Below are 13486 nucleotides of genomic sequence, written 5' to 3' on the forward strand. Positions count from 1 at the left end.
AATGACTCACATATGGTATCTTCATGTTATCACTGGCATTTCAACAAACCAAAGTTAGTTGGGAAGTCTTTAACAAAATCCTCTGTTCACATGATCCTACTGTCTGGGAAGGTTCTGGGCTGTGATGACAGGTTTTGTTCAAGTAAATAAGTGAACATATAAAAGCTTTTATTCACGGCAGGCTTAAATGTGGTGGACAGGGCAGAACAATCCCTCAGGGGAAAATGAGAGTGGCAGGAAACTCCCTCCCATTTGTGTAAAAGTCAAATGAGAACTCATGAGGAATATTTTCCCAGCCTCAATAATCTTTAAAATGGTAACTTGCTTATCATACACTGTAAAAAAAAACCATAACAGGATATCATTTAGCTCAGAATCTGCATAACTGACACTACTCTATTGTTTAGTCATCTTCATGGCAATGTGTTCTTGCTAGCTAAGCTTTGCTGACAATGACAAAATTTGGTTCTCTTTCCTGAAACTCTGTAAAAACTTCAGTTTAGAAATCAAAACAACATACTGCATCTAGCCACAGCTACAAAAAATACATCTCCTGCCTTTTTTCCATGCCTGCAGTGGCATCCTGTCCATTTTTGCAACAGATTCAAACTTCTTGTCCTTACTTTCTTAATTCTTCAAGGATGGTACTGTCCATACTCTAGTCTCCAGTTCTGCTTCATCCTCCACCTGTCTCATGTCTACCTTCTACTCATTCCTCTTCTCAAGTACATCTTCACCTTCTCCTGTCCTTTGTACCTCTTTTCTGCCAACACGTGGAACAGATTCCTAGCCCCTCTCCATTGGGTAGTTTTTTCTTTCTCTATATGAGTTCCTTAAAAATTCACTGTCTTGCCTTTATGACTCACCTTGGCCTACCAGGTCCATGATAAGCCCATTATGATTGTCTGACTTCTATCTGCCCAAATTAAACCATTATCAGCTCAAAGCAAGAACTTTTCTTTCATGGCATTAATCCCAAGGTGTACATCGTCCTGAGTTAGCCAACCAGGCTGGTCACCTTGAGAAAATACAGGAGAATCTGAGTATTGAAGAGTGGGGTCAGGTAAATAATCTTGGAAGGAAAAATCTCACTGACATAAATTTGCACAATTCTCCTGTGACTTTTTTCTCCATACACGACTTGAATGCTCTCCTTTGAGCTGGGACTGGCTTTGGGGGTTAGGCTCAGATCAGAGACAAAAGACCTGACAAGATAGCAAAAGTGAGAAGCAGAGCTAGCTATAAACAGGAGATGATTGTCCTGATGTGGATCAGATGTTTTCAATGTTTGTCAGAGCACTGAGGGGACAGAGGGATGAAGAGGACTCCTCCTGGTACAGATACATGTCAGGTATCTAATGAACACATTTAGTTTCATGCCAGTGCAAACATTTTAAGGTAGTATGCTTGACCCAAGATAAATATGACATATGTGACAAAGAAAGGTTCCCTGACCCTGTCTGAATCAACAGATCAGCATCAGTTTTTCTCCCTTTACCCCCACATGATATCTCCATGCCAAGCTCTAGCAAATCTTATCCTGACCAGATCCAGCCTGTTCGCCTCAAGTCCTCTTCCACAGGAAATACAGGAGGTTGGAGGGGTGTGGGGTCAAATTAATTTGTAAAACAGATTCAAAGTCAGCATTACAGAATATCCTGTTTGGGAAAGCTATTTCTGCAGCAGGGGCTGGGAAGACACGGAGGAGTGCTGCCTCCCTGAGTCCCCAGCCCTGGTGCTGCCAGGGGACAGGGACACATGGGGCTGGGGCTTGGCACAGGGCAGCAGGGCCACACATGGAGAGCTCATCTTCTGTTCCACCTCAGCTCCCAGCCAGTTGTTACTGGGGCACAGCTAATTTCCTTGAATCAGAAGAGGTTGCAGGGCCTGCTCGCTACTGCTGTGCTTTTGCCACCTCTCAAGTAACTACAGCTCCCACTCCATATGCCAAAGGAGGTTTTCAAATCTCCTGTGGGTTCCTGACCTCAGCTCACATTGAGCTTCTTAAGAGCAACTGAAGAACCCAGATGAAAAAACAGCAAATAAATAGAAACTGAGATAGAAAACACTCTTCAAACAGCTTCTAAAAGTGGCATTTCTCAATGGAAAACTGCTAGTCAGAAAAACTCCTGACCAGCTCTACTTGTAATTATTTGTTTCCCCTACTGTAAAAGAGATCGTTTTCCTATTATTATTATGTCTAAGAACAATGTGCAGAGGTTCATCTCACAAGCAAACACCTTGAATTACTTTCAGTATTTAAGGAGAAAACTGTTGCATAGATGTGCAAATTCAGAAACAAGAGAACAACCTGCTACCTGAAGTATTTAATCTTAGCTGTAAGGAACTCAAATGATGGGTATTTTCACAGAATCATAGAATGATTTGGGTTGGAAGGGACCTTCAGAGGTCATCTAGCGCAACCCCCCTGCAATGAGCAGGAACATCTTCAACTAGATCAGGTTGCCCATTTTCTAGAAGTGCCCTCAAAAACTCTAAGAATATTTTTGGTGTTTTCCATATATCTAAGGAACTTGAAATTTTCTAAAGGTCAGCCTCTTTTAGAAAAGCCTTACACAATTTACAAATATACCTGATCCAAATGGATCAGGGAAGGTATGCTCATCTAACAGCAAGAACAATCACATATTTCTACAGCAACCCTGATTTTAGAACAATCCTGGCCATTACGGACTACCAAAAACCTCCCACTTAAAATGCTCTTTGAAGACTTTCTTTAAAAAAAAAAAAAAAAAGATTACCTGCTTCAGTGCACTGCAAGGCTCTCTACTTTCCCATTCAGGAAGCACAGCTTTTAGTTTGGAGTTTTTTTCTCTTTCCTGAGAGGATTTTCAGAAGAGATCTGAATTGCTCTGCTTCACTTGTCTATAATTACAAGCCTTCAGGAGTATCCGGTGAGATGAGAGTTTTAAACTGCAGGTAAACCAACAAGCAGGAGGATGGCAAAATAACTTCTAGCATTATTAACTGGAGAGGTAAAACCACATTTATCAAGCAGATAAGTCAACAGGATTGATTAATTTTCATTCACATATCATAGTCTTGATGAGGAGAAATATGACTACTGGTATTAAATTCTAATACATCTTCAGATATGAGGGGAGTAAAGGTCTGCAAAAGTTGTACCAATACTAAATAAAGTAAGGAGGTTGTTTGACAGAATTTGATGACAGTTTGCCTGACAGATGCCTGCTGAACACATTTGTAACCCTCTACTATTTGCTAACATTCATTAATGTTAACTGCTGTTATGAAATGCCCTGGTGACCAGCTGGGTGCAGGTGCTTTCTAACTTGAATTACCAAAGTCTCTATCGCACATGGGAGAAGCTACTAGCAGCTTCTCACATAAGCCACCCCTGTAGACCCCCACTACCACAACCTTGCCATGCAAATCCAATACGGTGGTTTAGAATTATAATCAGTAGTCATTCATTCATTTTCATTAGAATGAAGGAGTTATTTCTGCTTCTGCCTTTTAACTAACTAAAAAGGACAGAAAGGAAGTGGAGACAAATGGCTTAAGCATCTAAAAAGATCTTAGCAAAAGAATTTAAATCCAAATCTGAAAAATTACAAAGCTGGATTCCTTCAAATATTTCACTAGAAAATAGAGTGCTTTTTTCTTCTGATTGCAGTTTTCTAACAAGAAAAAAATTCTTATAATTACTCTAACAGGCCTTGTATAAAAATATTTTTTCACATTATTTGGACATTCTCAGCTTTTGTACTCTGGTCTGAATTCTGTTCTTTTTATTTCTCAGCATTTTTGTGGACTGTCAATCCATGTGGTTGGATCAGAATTTAATCAGAGCACTAGAAAGGTTAGCAAAACACTTAACCTTGCAACAATGCAGGACCTCATTGAATATTATAAGGCCGAAAGAACTGCACATAGAAAAATTTATTTCTTCTCATATGCAGGACACATACAAAATAAAGCCTTATTTTTTAAATACTTAGTTTTGTACTTCTATGTCTGTGCAAAGTTCTCAGTTTCATAACTCGTGTATTTACTTTTGCAACCAAAAAAAAAGAAAAAAAAAAGCAACACAGGAAAAAAAAAAAAACACCAAAACTTGTGTTTTATATCTGCTCATTGTAGAAAACTAATCGGGTTTTGACACTTTTTTATCTGTAACTATGTACCACAAAATAGCAGGGACAGGAAACATCTACTGCATTTTCCTGTATATCGCATAGTTTCCCAACTGCTGGTTCAGTTTAACAGCTTTTTCAAATGTTTGCTGTCAACTGAGTGTTGAAAGAAAATACGAAATTATAGTCTGCAAAAAAAGGTTAAGAGGAAAGTAGAAAAATAAGTTGGGGTGAAATTATTTTAGAAATGAAATGTCTTCTCTCCATTTACAAATTTGTATATGCCACTTTCAGAATAGTCATGAAACAATTTCCTAAGAGTGATGTCTGCTGGCCATGGCAATTAAACTGTTGATTTGCAGTTCAAAGGCAAAAGAAAAACACATATTAGCTGTTTCCTAACACTGCCAAAGGTTACCCATCCCACCTTAGGCACTAGGAAGTGCTTATCTATTCTATAATTGCCACTTGTGAGGTTGCAGAAAGAGGTTACCAGCCCTGCACATTCCCATTACAGTCTTCATCCAAAGGTCCATCTAAGCAAGCCCCACACCTGATGGGAGCCAATAGCAGATGTCTGTGGAAGCTATAACAGTAAAACAAGACTCAGTCAGCCTTCAGGAACCTCTGGTGAGGGGGTTTTGATCTAGTGACAGTATGAGCGTAATAGCCTTCATAGATTTGTCTTCCATTAATCCATCCTTTTTGAATACATGTGAACTTCTACTGTTTCTTTATCAAACTTCAAACTTTCACTAGAAATTGTGTGTGTTCATACTGCTTTTGGCTTATTTTGAACTTGCTATCTGCTGATTTTATGTATTAAGTCTTGGTTTGGAAGACATGGCAGCTCTTCCCTCTTCACCCTTCCCATATGATTACAGATGCTGAAGGTACCTTTTATATTCTCTGCTCCCCAAGAGGGTCAACTTATTTAAGTCTTAATCTATTTATTTGCTCCCACATGGAAGCCATTCCCTAGCTTGAATCATCTTTACCAGCTCAGATGGTGCTTTGGGCAACCTGCTGTAGTAGGAGGTGTTCCTGCCCATGTCCTTTCCAACCCAAACCCCTCTGTGACTCTTTTTTTGTATTTCTGTCTTTGTAGTTTACATCAGCTCTGGTCCCACTATGTAAATGATATGAATACTGAGGCTACTGAACCACACAGCTTCCCATTCTCCCCTCTGCCTCACCACCAGGCCTTCTGCTTGGGCTCACAAAAAGCCTGGGACTTCATTGTTTTACTTGGGGCTTTTTTCCCAATTTCATGTGTTGTATTGCCTAGAGAGGGTCCTTGATTTTTCCCTGTTACTCCATCACTTGTCTGCAAGTTCCATCACCCATCTAGAAGCCAGTCACAGCAAGATCTCCCTCTCTGCTGGGACAAAGATGCCTCAGTGACTTCAGCAGCAAAAGTTTGAACATCCAGGAAATACCCAGCACAACTACACTTGTACCTTCTATTTTACTGCTTAACATGCAGTGCCTGTGCCACAGCAGTCACAGAGAACTTAGTACAGTTACTTTCATGTGCAAAGATTCATCACCATGAGCCCCTCTTCCCCAGTGCTAAGTATAAAATACCCCCTAAAGCTTTGCACAGCTCTGCGCAGAGTAAATACAAAAACATACAATATAAAAGTAACAAAAAGAAGATGTGCAAGAAAAGAACCGTGCATGGAAGCTCTGATGGACAGCGCATGCTCCAAGCGGGTTTTTATAGGAAGCAAACCCCAGCGAGATCAGTCCTGGGCTGCAAGGGGAGAACAACACTGCCTGTGTCTCCTGAAGGATACTGTGTGCAAAATACACCTAGGGCTACAAATATAATTATATATATAATTTTAAAACCTAAATAAATAAATAAGAAAAAATAAAAATAAAATAATAATAACATTTAGAGTAAACAATAAATCGTAAGTTAAGCTAGAAAAGGCACATTTTTTGTGGAGCAGACGCTATGTGCTGCGGGGGGCACTGCTTTCCCCTGCTCCCCGAGGGAGGGAGCCCCTCCAGTGGGTCACCGCCTCCGGAGCGGCTGGGGTCCGGCTCCGAGGGGTGCCGGGAGGAGGAAGGCGGCGGGGGGACCGCCGAGACAGCGCAGCTCCCAGCACTTTGGCGCCCCCTGCTGCCTGGCCCCGCGGAGTCGCAGCGGAGCGCGGGTTACCGCGAGCAGGGACAGCCCTTAGCCGCGGAGCCGGGCGTGAGGCCGCGCACCCCAAGGGACCGCGGGAGCCCCCAGGTTCGCAGGAGTTGAGCCTTGAAGGCGCAGAAGGAGCGAGCCGGTGTCCTTTGAGCCGGGCCGTCCCGCCTGTGCTGACTAAAGGCTTGAAGCCACGGGGATTGCTCTCCCACCACGGTCCTAGGGTTTGAAACCGAGTGGATTTAGGCACTTGGCAGTGCTCCCTAGCTGACAGAGCTGTATCTGATCAACGGTCTAAATTTTGAGTGGTTTTTATAACAAAGCTCTGCTGGCCTCAAAGTTGAGCCTAGCATTTTCTTCTGAGGGCTTGTTTTGTTACACTGTCTTGTTCACAAACCACTTGCCAAGGCCAGTCTTCTGCAAAAATAAGCCCCAAAACTGTCAGATAATGTGAGGCTGAGGAAAAGCTGGGGCAATGGAGAAAAGCACATGGAAAATGAATGCTTGCAAGCCCATTTTGTACGGGTCTTACCAGACTCTGCAAACTGCATTAGAAGTACATACTTGGGTATGTCTGCTTATGAGTGATTTCTACATGCACAGATGCACACCCTAAGCTAAAATTCGAAATCATGGAGCAAGGGATATTCCTCTCTTTACATGAGTTATATCTTTATACAGTACTGTACAGTATTATTGACACTGTTCTGTATGAGAATTATATATTAGAGCATGTTGTAAAGTAAGAACTTAAGTTCTGGTCAACAAATGTAGAACACATTAGCAAGACCTGTGAGGGCTGAAATATAAGGATGCCTTTCCTTTGTGTCAGTGTCCTTTGTAGAAGGCATGTAAACTCTGTCGGTATAGCTGCATAGAGGGGTGCACGATGGTTGGTCCATTCCCTGTCTGCACTTGCAACTGAAATGGCAGAAGGAAGGACATGAAGTGGCAGCAGCCATCTTTGTTCTCACGTGGAACATCTGTCCAGAGCCCTGCCAGCCACAGTGACTTAACTTAATGTCCTCCTTAGAAGGAAGTGACACTCTGGCTGTGTGGCTGAGGACAGGAATGCACCATTTTCTAGTCTATTCCCTGTGTGGTTTGTAGCTGTTACAGACAGGAAAAGAATGAAGACATCAGACACCCTGACTCACCGTGGTGAGGCCTGCCCATGGCTCTGCCGGAGTGAATGACTTATCTTTGGTGTTTGTCCTTGTGGAAGGCATTTAATCTCTGGCAGTGCTGTGGAGGAGAAGAATACGCCATTGTCTGGTCCACTACTGGCCTGGGCCTGCAATTGTAAAAGGCAGGACAGCAAACTAACAAGCAGCAACAGTCACTCACATGGGTAACCCCTGCTCTGGGCTCTGCAGGTCTCGGTGACTTAACTTTGTTTCAGGTTAGGATCCTGAGGGAATGAGGGCACTAAAATACCTTATTTTTTACTGTATGATTAATAAGTGAATAAATCTCTCTGGTGGATTTCAAAAGGTGGATCTCTGGAAAGTGGGATACACTTCTTTACTGTGATGGTGGCTGAACCCTGGAATAGGTTGCCCAGAGATGATGTGGTGTCTCCACCTGTGAAGATACTCAGGATGCGACAGGACATGATCCTAGACAACCTGCTCAAGGTGAACATGCTTCAGTACATGATCCCAAGAGTTCCCATCCAACCTCAGTGATTCTGTAATTCCGTAATATCTCTCCACTGACTCTATTGGAAGTTGAAACAGTAGCCCACCCCCAAAAAAAAAGGTCAAAAAAAAAAAAAAGTCATTGCAATTGCTAAGGACTAGGCAGCTGAATTCCAAATGTGCCTGGGCTTACACTGTAGGCACTAGACCAACCTTAAGTTCTTAGTTTAGGCAGAGATTCAGAGAAAAAAATCACCACACAGCAGTTTTAGTACTTACTTGAAGAACTTAACTGCTACTAGGTGGGTGTTTTCTATTCTAAAGGTTTAATATTTTTGTCATTCTCGCATTACTTTTCAGTCACCTTTCAACTTTGGAAGTAGGAAAAATAAAGTTATGTGGAATCCCAAGGATTTTTTTATTTTAAGTTTGAAGAGAACAATCCTATCCTCCTGATTCATTCCTGGCAAAGTCATTCAATTTACTATTATGACAGGAGGAGCTCACATGTATTCCCCTATGCGCTAGGGACTTATTGCAGAACTTTGACTTTACAAAGAAAAAATCTGTTATTGTTTGCTGTTGGTCTGTAGTTCTGTAACCAGAATGATATCACCACTTTTGTAACAAATGATTGTGCTGCAATGAACTGGGGGCAGGGGGAGGGCTTTTTAATTAAAAGCTTAGTATATACTATGCAGAGCCAGAGTTTTCTCTGGAAAGAGAAGTAATCAATTCTTAGAAAAGCAGAGCTCTTGTAGGTGAAATGTAGTAATGGCTTCAGGGCCTGGTCCCTGCTCTGTTGTAGTTGATCACTGGAGAGCTTTAGAATGTAGAAAAACATCCCAAAATGCAAATATGTGCTAATCCATTCCAAAGAATGGGAAGTTGAGCAAGCATGGCAGAAGGCCAGTATGGGTGAACATGGAACTCCTGACTGTGCTCAGACACAAAGAAGGACCCAGAAGGTGGAAGCAGTACAGCCCATTTAAGAGGAAACTGAAGATTTTTGCCTGCAGTAGAGTTTGCAAAGCCACAGCTCAGACAGACGTGAAACTAGCAAGGGAGGTGAAGGGCAACAGGAAAAGGTTTTATAATTACATTGGCAGCAAAAGAAAAGACAAGGAGCATGTGGGCTCATTGCTCAAGGGTGCAGGGGATCTCATGCACAGGGATATGAGAGAAGACAACATACTTAATGGCTTTTTTTTCTCAGCTTTGACAGGTAAGTCTTGTCCTTAGGCTTTCCTAGTCCCCCAAGACTACTCTCAGAGCCTGCGGGACTGAACCAGGACACACGGTAGAGGAAAGTAAGTTCAGGATACTTTACCTGCTTCAGATATACACAAGAATTCAGAATCAGTTGGGATAGGACAAATGACAGCAGACACACACTGGAACATGGGAAATTCCAATCAGATATTAGAAGAAAAAAATTCACCTTACAGGTGATCAAATACTGGAACATATTGCCCAGAGAGCTTGTGGGATCTTCGTATTCAGTGGTTCAAAACTCGAAGAGTCTGAGCAGTCTGATCTACTTAGACATGCTGTTAGCAGGGAGCCAGACTAGATGAGCTCTGGAGGACATTTATGATTCTATGAACTTTACCATGCTTTATAATGCCATATAATGAATACTTCTGTCTCTAGATTCTTTATATGCACCATGACAAAATTTAACTAGAACATATAACAGAGAATAAGGGCTATAGTGAAGGTTCACAGAAAACACATGTTAAAGCATCAAAACATATGCAATGCCATGTGTGGACACACATAAGTATTCTTAGGGACGTAAGATTTTTCTCCTGGCTTTGTATAAGCCTGAATGGAGTCTGGTCCCTTAAACAGACCCAGCAAGATGATCTGCGCACAGGAATCACAGCTATTAGCGCCTATTTAGTTTTCCATTAAAGGTAACTGCTTATAAAAAACGGTACTTGTTTGGGCTGATATTTCTGGATGACTTGTACAAAACAGGATCACTGTTTGCTCTGAGGATGAGGACAACCCAGGACTATCTCTGTTTTATTGGATCATCCAGCTACCTTGGTCAAGAAGAATGAGAGCCCATGCTTGTTACAGGCTTAATTTGTACACTTTCAAGTAAGCAGGAAACCTAACCTGTCCTCCACAGACCAGTCACTGAAGAGTGTCCCCAGGTGAAGCTGTGGGCATTTACATCATGAGCTAGATGTAACCGATACAGCCTTCATGAAAAGAACAGGTTGGTCACAGGATCCGTGTGGCCCCTTCCAACCTGGTATTCTATGATTCTGTCTATGACTGTACAGTGGGCTTGGACATTCAAAACAAGCAGCAGTGGGAGATCTTGAATTTTATTCATCTGCCATTACTTTTTTTGTCTTCAAAATACAGTCATGTACAAGTTAAACTATAGGCCAAGTCTCATCTTACCTCTCATTCTTCCTTGCTCACTACAATGTTGAGTTCTTGTTGAACTCTGCATCCCAACAAGCTAGTATTTCCATTAAAACCACCTCAGATTCCATTCAAGGGATTCTACACAGGTCTGAATGAGGCTAAAGGGAACTTTACCATGTTACTGCATTTAGTGTTTTACCTTTTATGTATCAGAAGGGAGGAAGGAAAAGCAGACATTACTTCAGACTCAGAAACTTCCTCATACAGCTTTGTGCTTTCTATCACATTGCACATTGACAGAGGAGCTGTGCACTCTGCTGCAACCTGCGAGGTACATCCATCCATACTTCCTGGTGTCACATTTTTCAGGCTGCAGCATCATCTTGTCAATGATCATGCTGCCAACATTTGCAGTAATTTAAATAATTGCCTGTTAATTGTGCATTACACTAGTGATCCTTAAATAATTGGGAAGACTTATGGAAACTTGCATGCAACCAACTTAAATTAAGAATCACACTATGAATCAAAGTTTCCTACTTGAAACTTGGAGCATTGTACAATGCACATGAACAAACTATTTTGTAGTTAAGTATCAATACAATGTATTGTTAGGGTATGTTTTCACTAATACATTCTATAATAGAGACCAGTAATAAAACCAAAATGCTTTTTTTCATGTTAATGAAATGTGACTGATTATAGTTTTAAATAAAAAAAAAACCTAAAAAATAATTAAAAAAAAAAGTAATCTAAGTAGGTTAGAGGATCCTTTACTGCCCAGTTAAGGATTTTCCAAGTGGAAAGTAAAATGCCTTTAGCTGCACTGTTTTGTTATTTACAGATGTCTAGTACACTGAACCCTGCACTGCCACATCAGTACTACTCAGGCTGTGGAAACCATGTTGTCATTTATTTATATTATCGTAGCGTCATAAACTGGGTCAAATAAACTGAGTTCACCAAGCTGAGATTTCCAAACTGAAGACATACTCTTCTTGGAAAAAGAAAACAAAAGAAAGAAATGCAGTTTCATAACCTCCGAGATTATGTGTCCTTTAAAGACAATTTCTCTTAGTCTGCAGTATCATTCCTGGAATAGATATTAAGTGTAGTTAAACCAAGCTGCTTTTTATTTGGAATGCTCAATCAGTTTCTCTTAATATTCTATACCCTACATGTTCATTTATATTTTGTTGAAGAAAGACTGTTTGGGCAATAACTGGCTGAATACCAACCCTAAATAAATGGCCACAAAAATCTTAACTTATGGTGGCTGGAAACTGTTAACTGTAAATATGGCACATAGGCCCCTTGCATCATCTTAATGCCCTTGTAAATTTTCTGTTTAACTAAAAAACTGTTTGTTTTCACAGTTGGTTTATTCTTAGAGAGGAAATTGGATGAACCTTTGAAGACAGTAGCCATTTATCACATGGAAATGCTCTAGTGCTATTGCTGCATTTCAGATTTGCACCAGGCAAGCTGCCTAGTAATCTTTAGCACTCAGCTTTCCTAAGCATATCCTAAATTTTAAAACAAAAGCAGACTATACCAGTATTAACATTTCAGAACATTCAAAGCATGATAAAACCATGAGATTCCCATGCTCTAAAGCTTTACACAGAAACCTTGCGCAGATCCTCTCAGCTGCTAGACTCCATGAAAGGAAATAAAAACATTATATTATATTATTTATTATCTAATTACTTGGCTTGGTTCCACAAAAGCAGTAACTGTAATTAAGACTAGCAGGTAATACAGCAAATATGAGGAGAAATTCATAACAATCTCTATTTTCATACACCATTTCTAATCTGAAAGAGGAAGAAAGCATTGTCCATTTTTTGCTCAAGGATGCTGTATTGAAAATTCATAACTGAATGATTTAAAGGAGTTAAAACCTGACTAGTCGTTGCAATTTGGACTTCATCCTGCTTGCAGGTTACCATGCACGTCCAGCTCCCACACCATAGCAAAGACACAAGTCCAACCTAGGGCAAAATTAATTCATTTTGTCTTCAAATGGAATGAACTCTAAGCACACAACACAGCATCTACCTTTGACCTTGCTAGTAGAGCAGGACTTAATGGGATTTAAGCATAAGTACTGAATCCTCGACAGGACTTGCCCACGAGCCGGCAGCTCAGCATACGCGAGCAGCGACTCACGGGGCGGTGGCAGCGGGGGCGGCGGGAGCAGAAGCGGCACCAGGCCTGAGCGGTTAAAAACCTGCCCCAGGGAGGGAGAGCGACCAGAGGGCGAGGGGGCAGTGAGCGCTCACCTCATGATCAGGGTCCTGTCTGGGAGCTCTGCTTTGGCTGCCCCGGCGGTGGGCAGCGTAGCTACCCAGACAGAGCCGATGAGAAGGGAGGCTGCAGTGCAGAGCTCGGAGTGTAGAAAGCGCCTGCACTGGTCTGGTGAGGGAGTGCGCTCAATCGGCAGGGCTGCAGTCGGTGCTCCCTGGTGGAGGTCCTCCTGCAGCAGGGGCTGAGCTGCGGGACTCTGTCAATAGGCTGAAAGATGTCAGGGAAGCTGACAGCAAGCAGCAGTGCTTGCTCCAGGCCCAAACAGTGCAGGGGCCTCAAGCGTCCATCGTAGCTCATACAGGAAAGAAAGAGGCCGTTAACCCGGGAAGCTGGGAACCAGTAACAAAAAACAAACTAACAAAAAAACCCCAACAAAACAAACAAACAAAACACCAGAAAAAGGACAAAGAGGACAACTGAAAGCAAGAGTCTTCCTCCTGAATCTGTTGTTCCCACCCAGAACTTCTTTACAGTTCTGCAGGGGGCTAAGGAGGAAACACATACCATGAAAAACCGGCTGATGTACTGGTAAAGAAGATCACTACTGGTGCTGCCAGGAAAAAGCGGAGGGTCATGGTGGAAGGGGACTCTGCTTTGAAAGGCAGAGGCACCTATTTGTTGGCCTGACCCAGTCTCAAGGCAGGTGTGTTGCCTACCAGGGGCACGGATCAGCGATGTTGCAGAGAGGGTGCCTGGTCTAGTAAGTCCCACTGACTTACCCAGTTCTAGTGATCTGTGTGGGTGCTAGTGAAATAGATAGCAGTATCCTGGAGAACATAAGGAAGGACTACGGAGCCCTGGGAGAGGTGGTTAGGGGCTCTGGAGCTCAGATTGTCTTTTCATCAGTTCTCCAGGGTAAAGGGGAGGATCTTAAAAAGGCTAGA

Source organism: Neopsephotus bourkii, unplaced genomic scaffold, assembly GCF_033783945.1.
Source record: "Neopsephotus bourkii isolate Nb327-2 ecotype Australia unplaced genomic scaffold, CSIRO-AGI_Nbou_v1 NB_1638, whole genome shotgun sequence".
NCBI lineage: Eukaryota > Metazoa > Chordata > Aves > Psittaciformes > Psittacidae > Neopsephotus > Neopsephotus bourkii.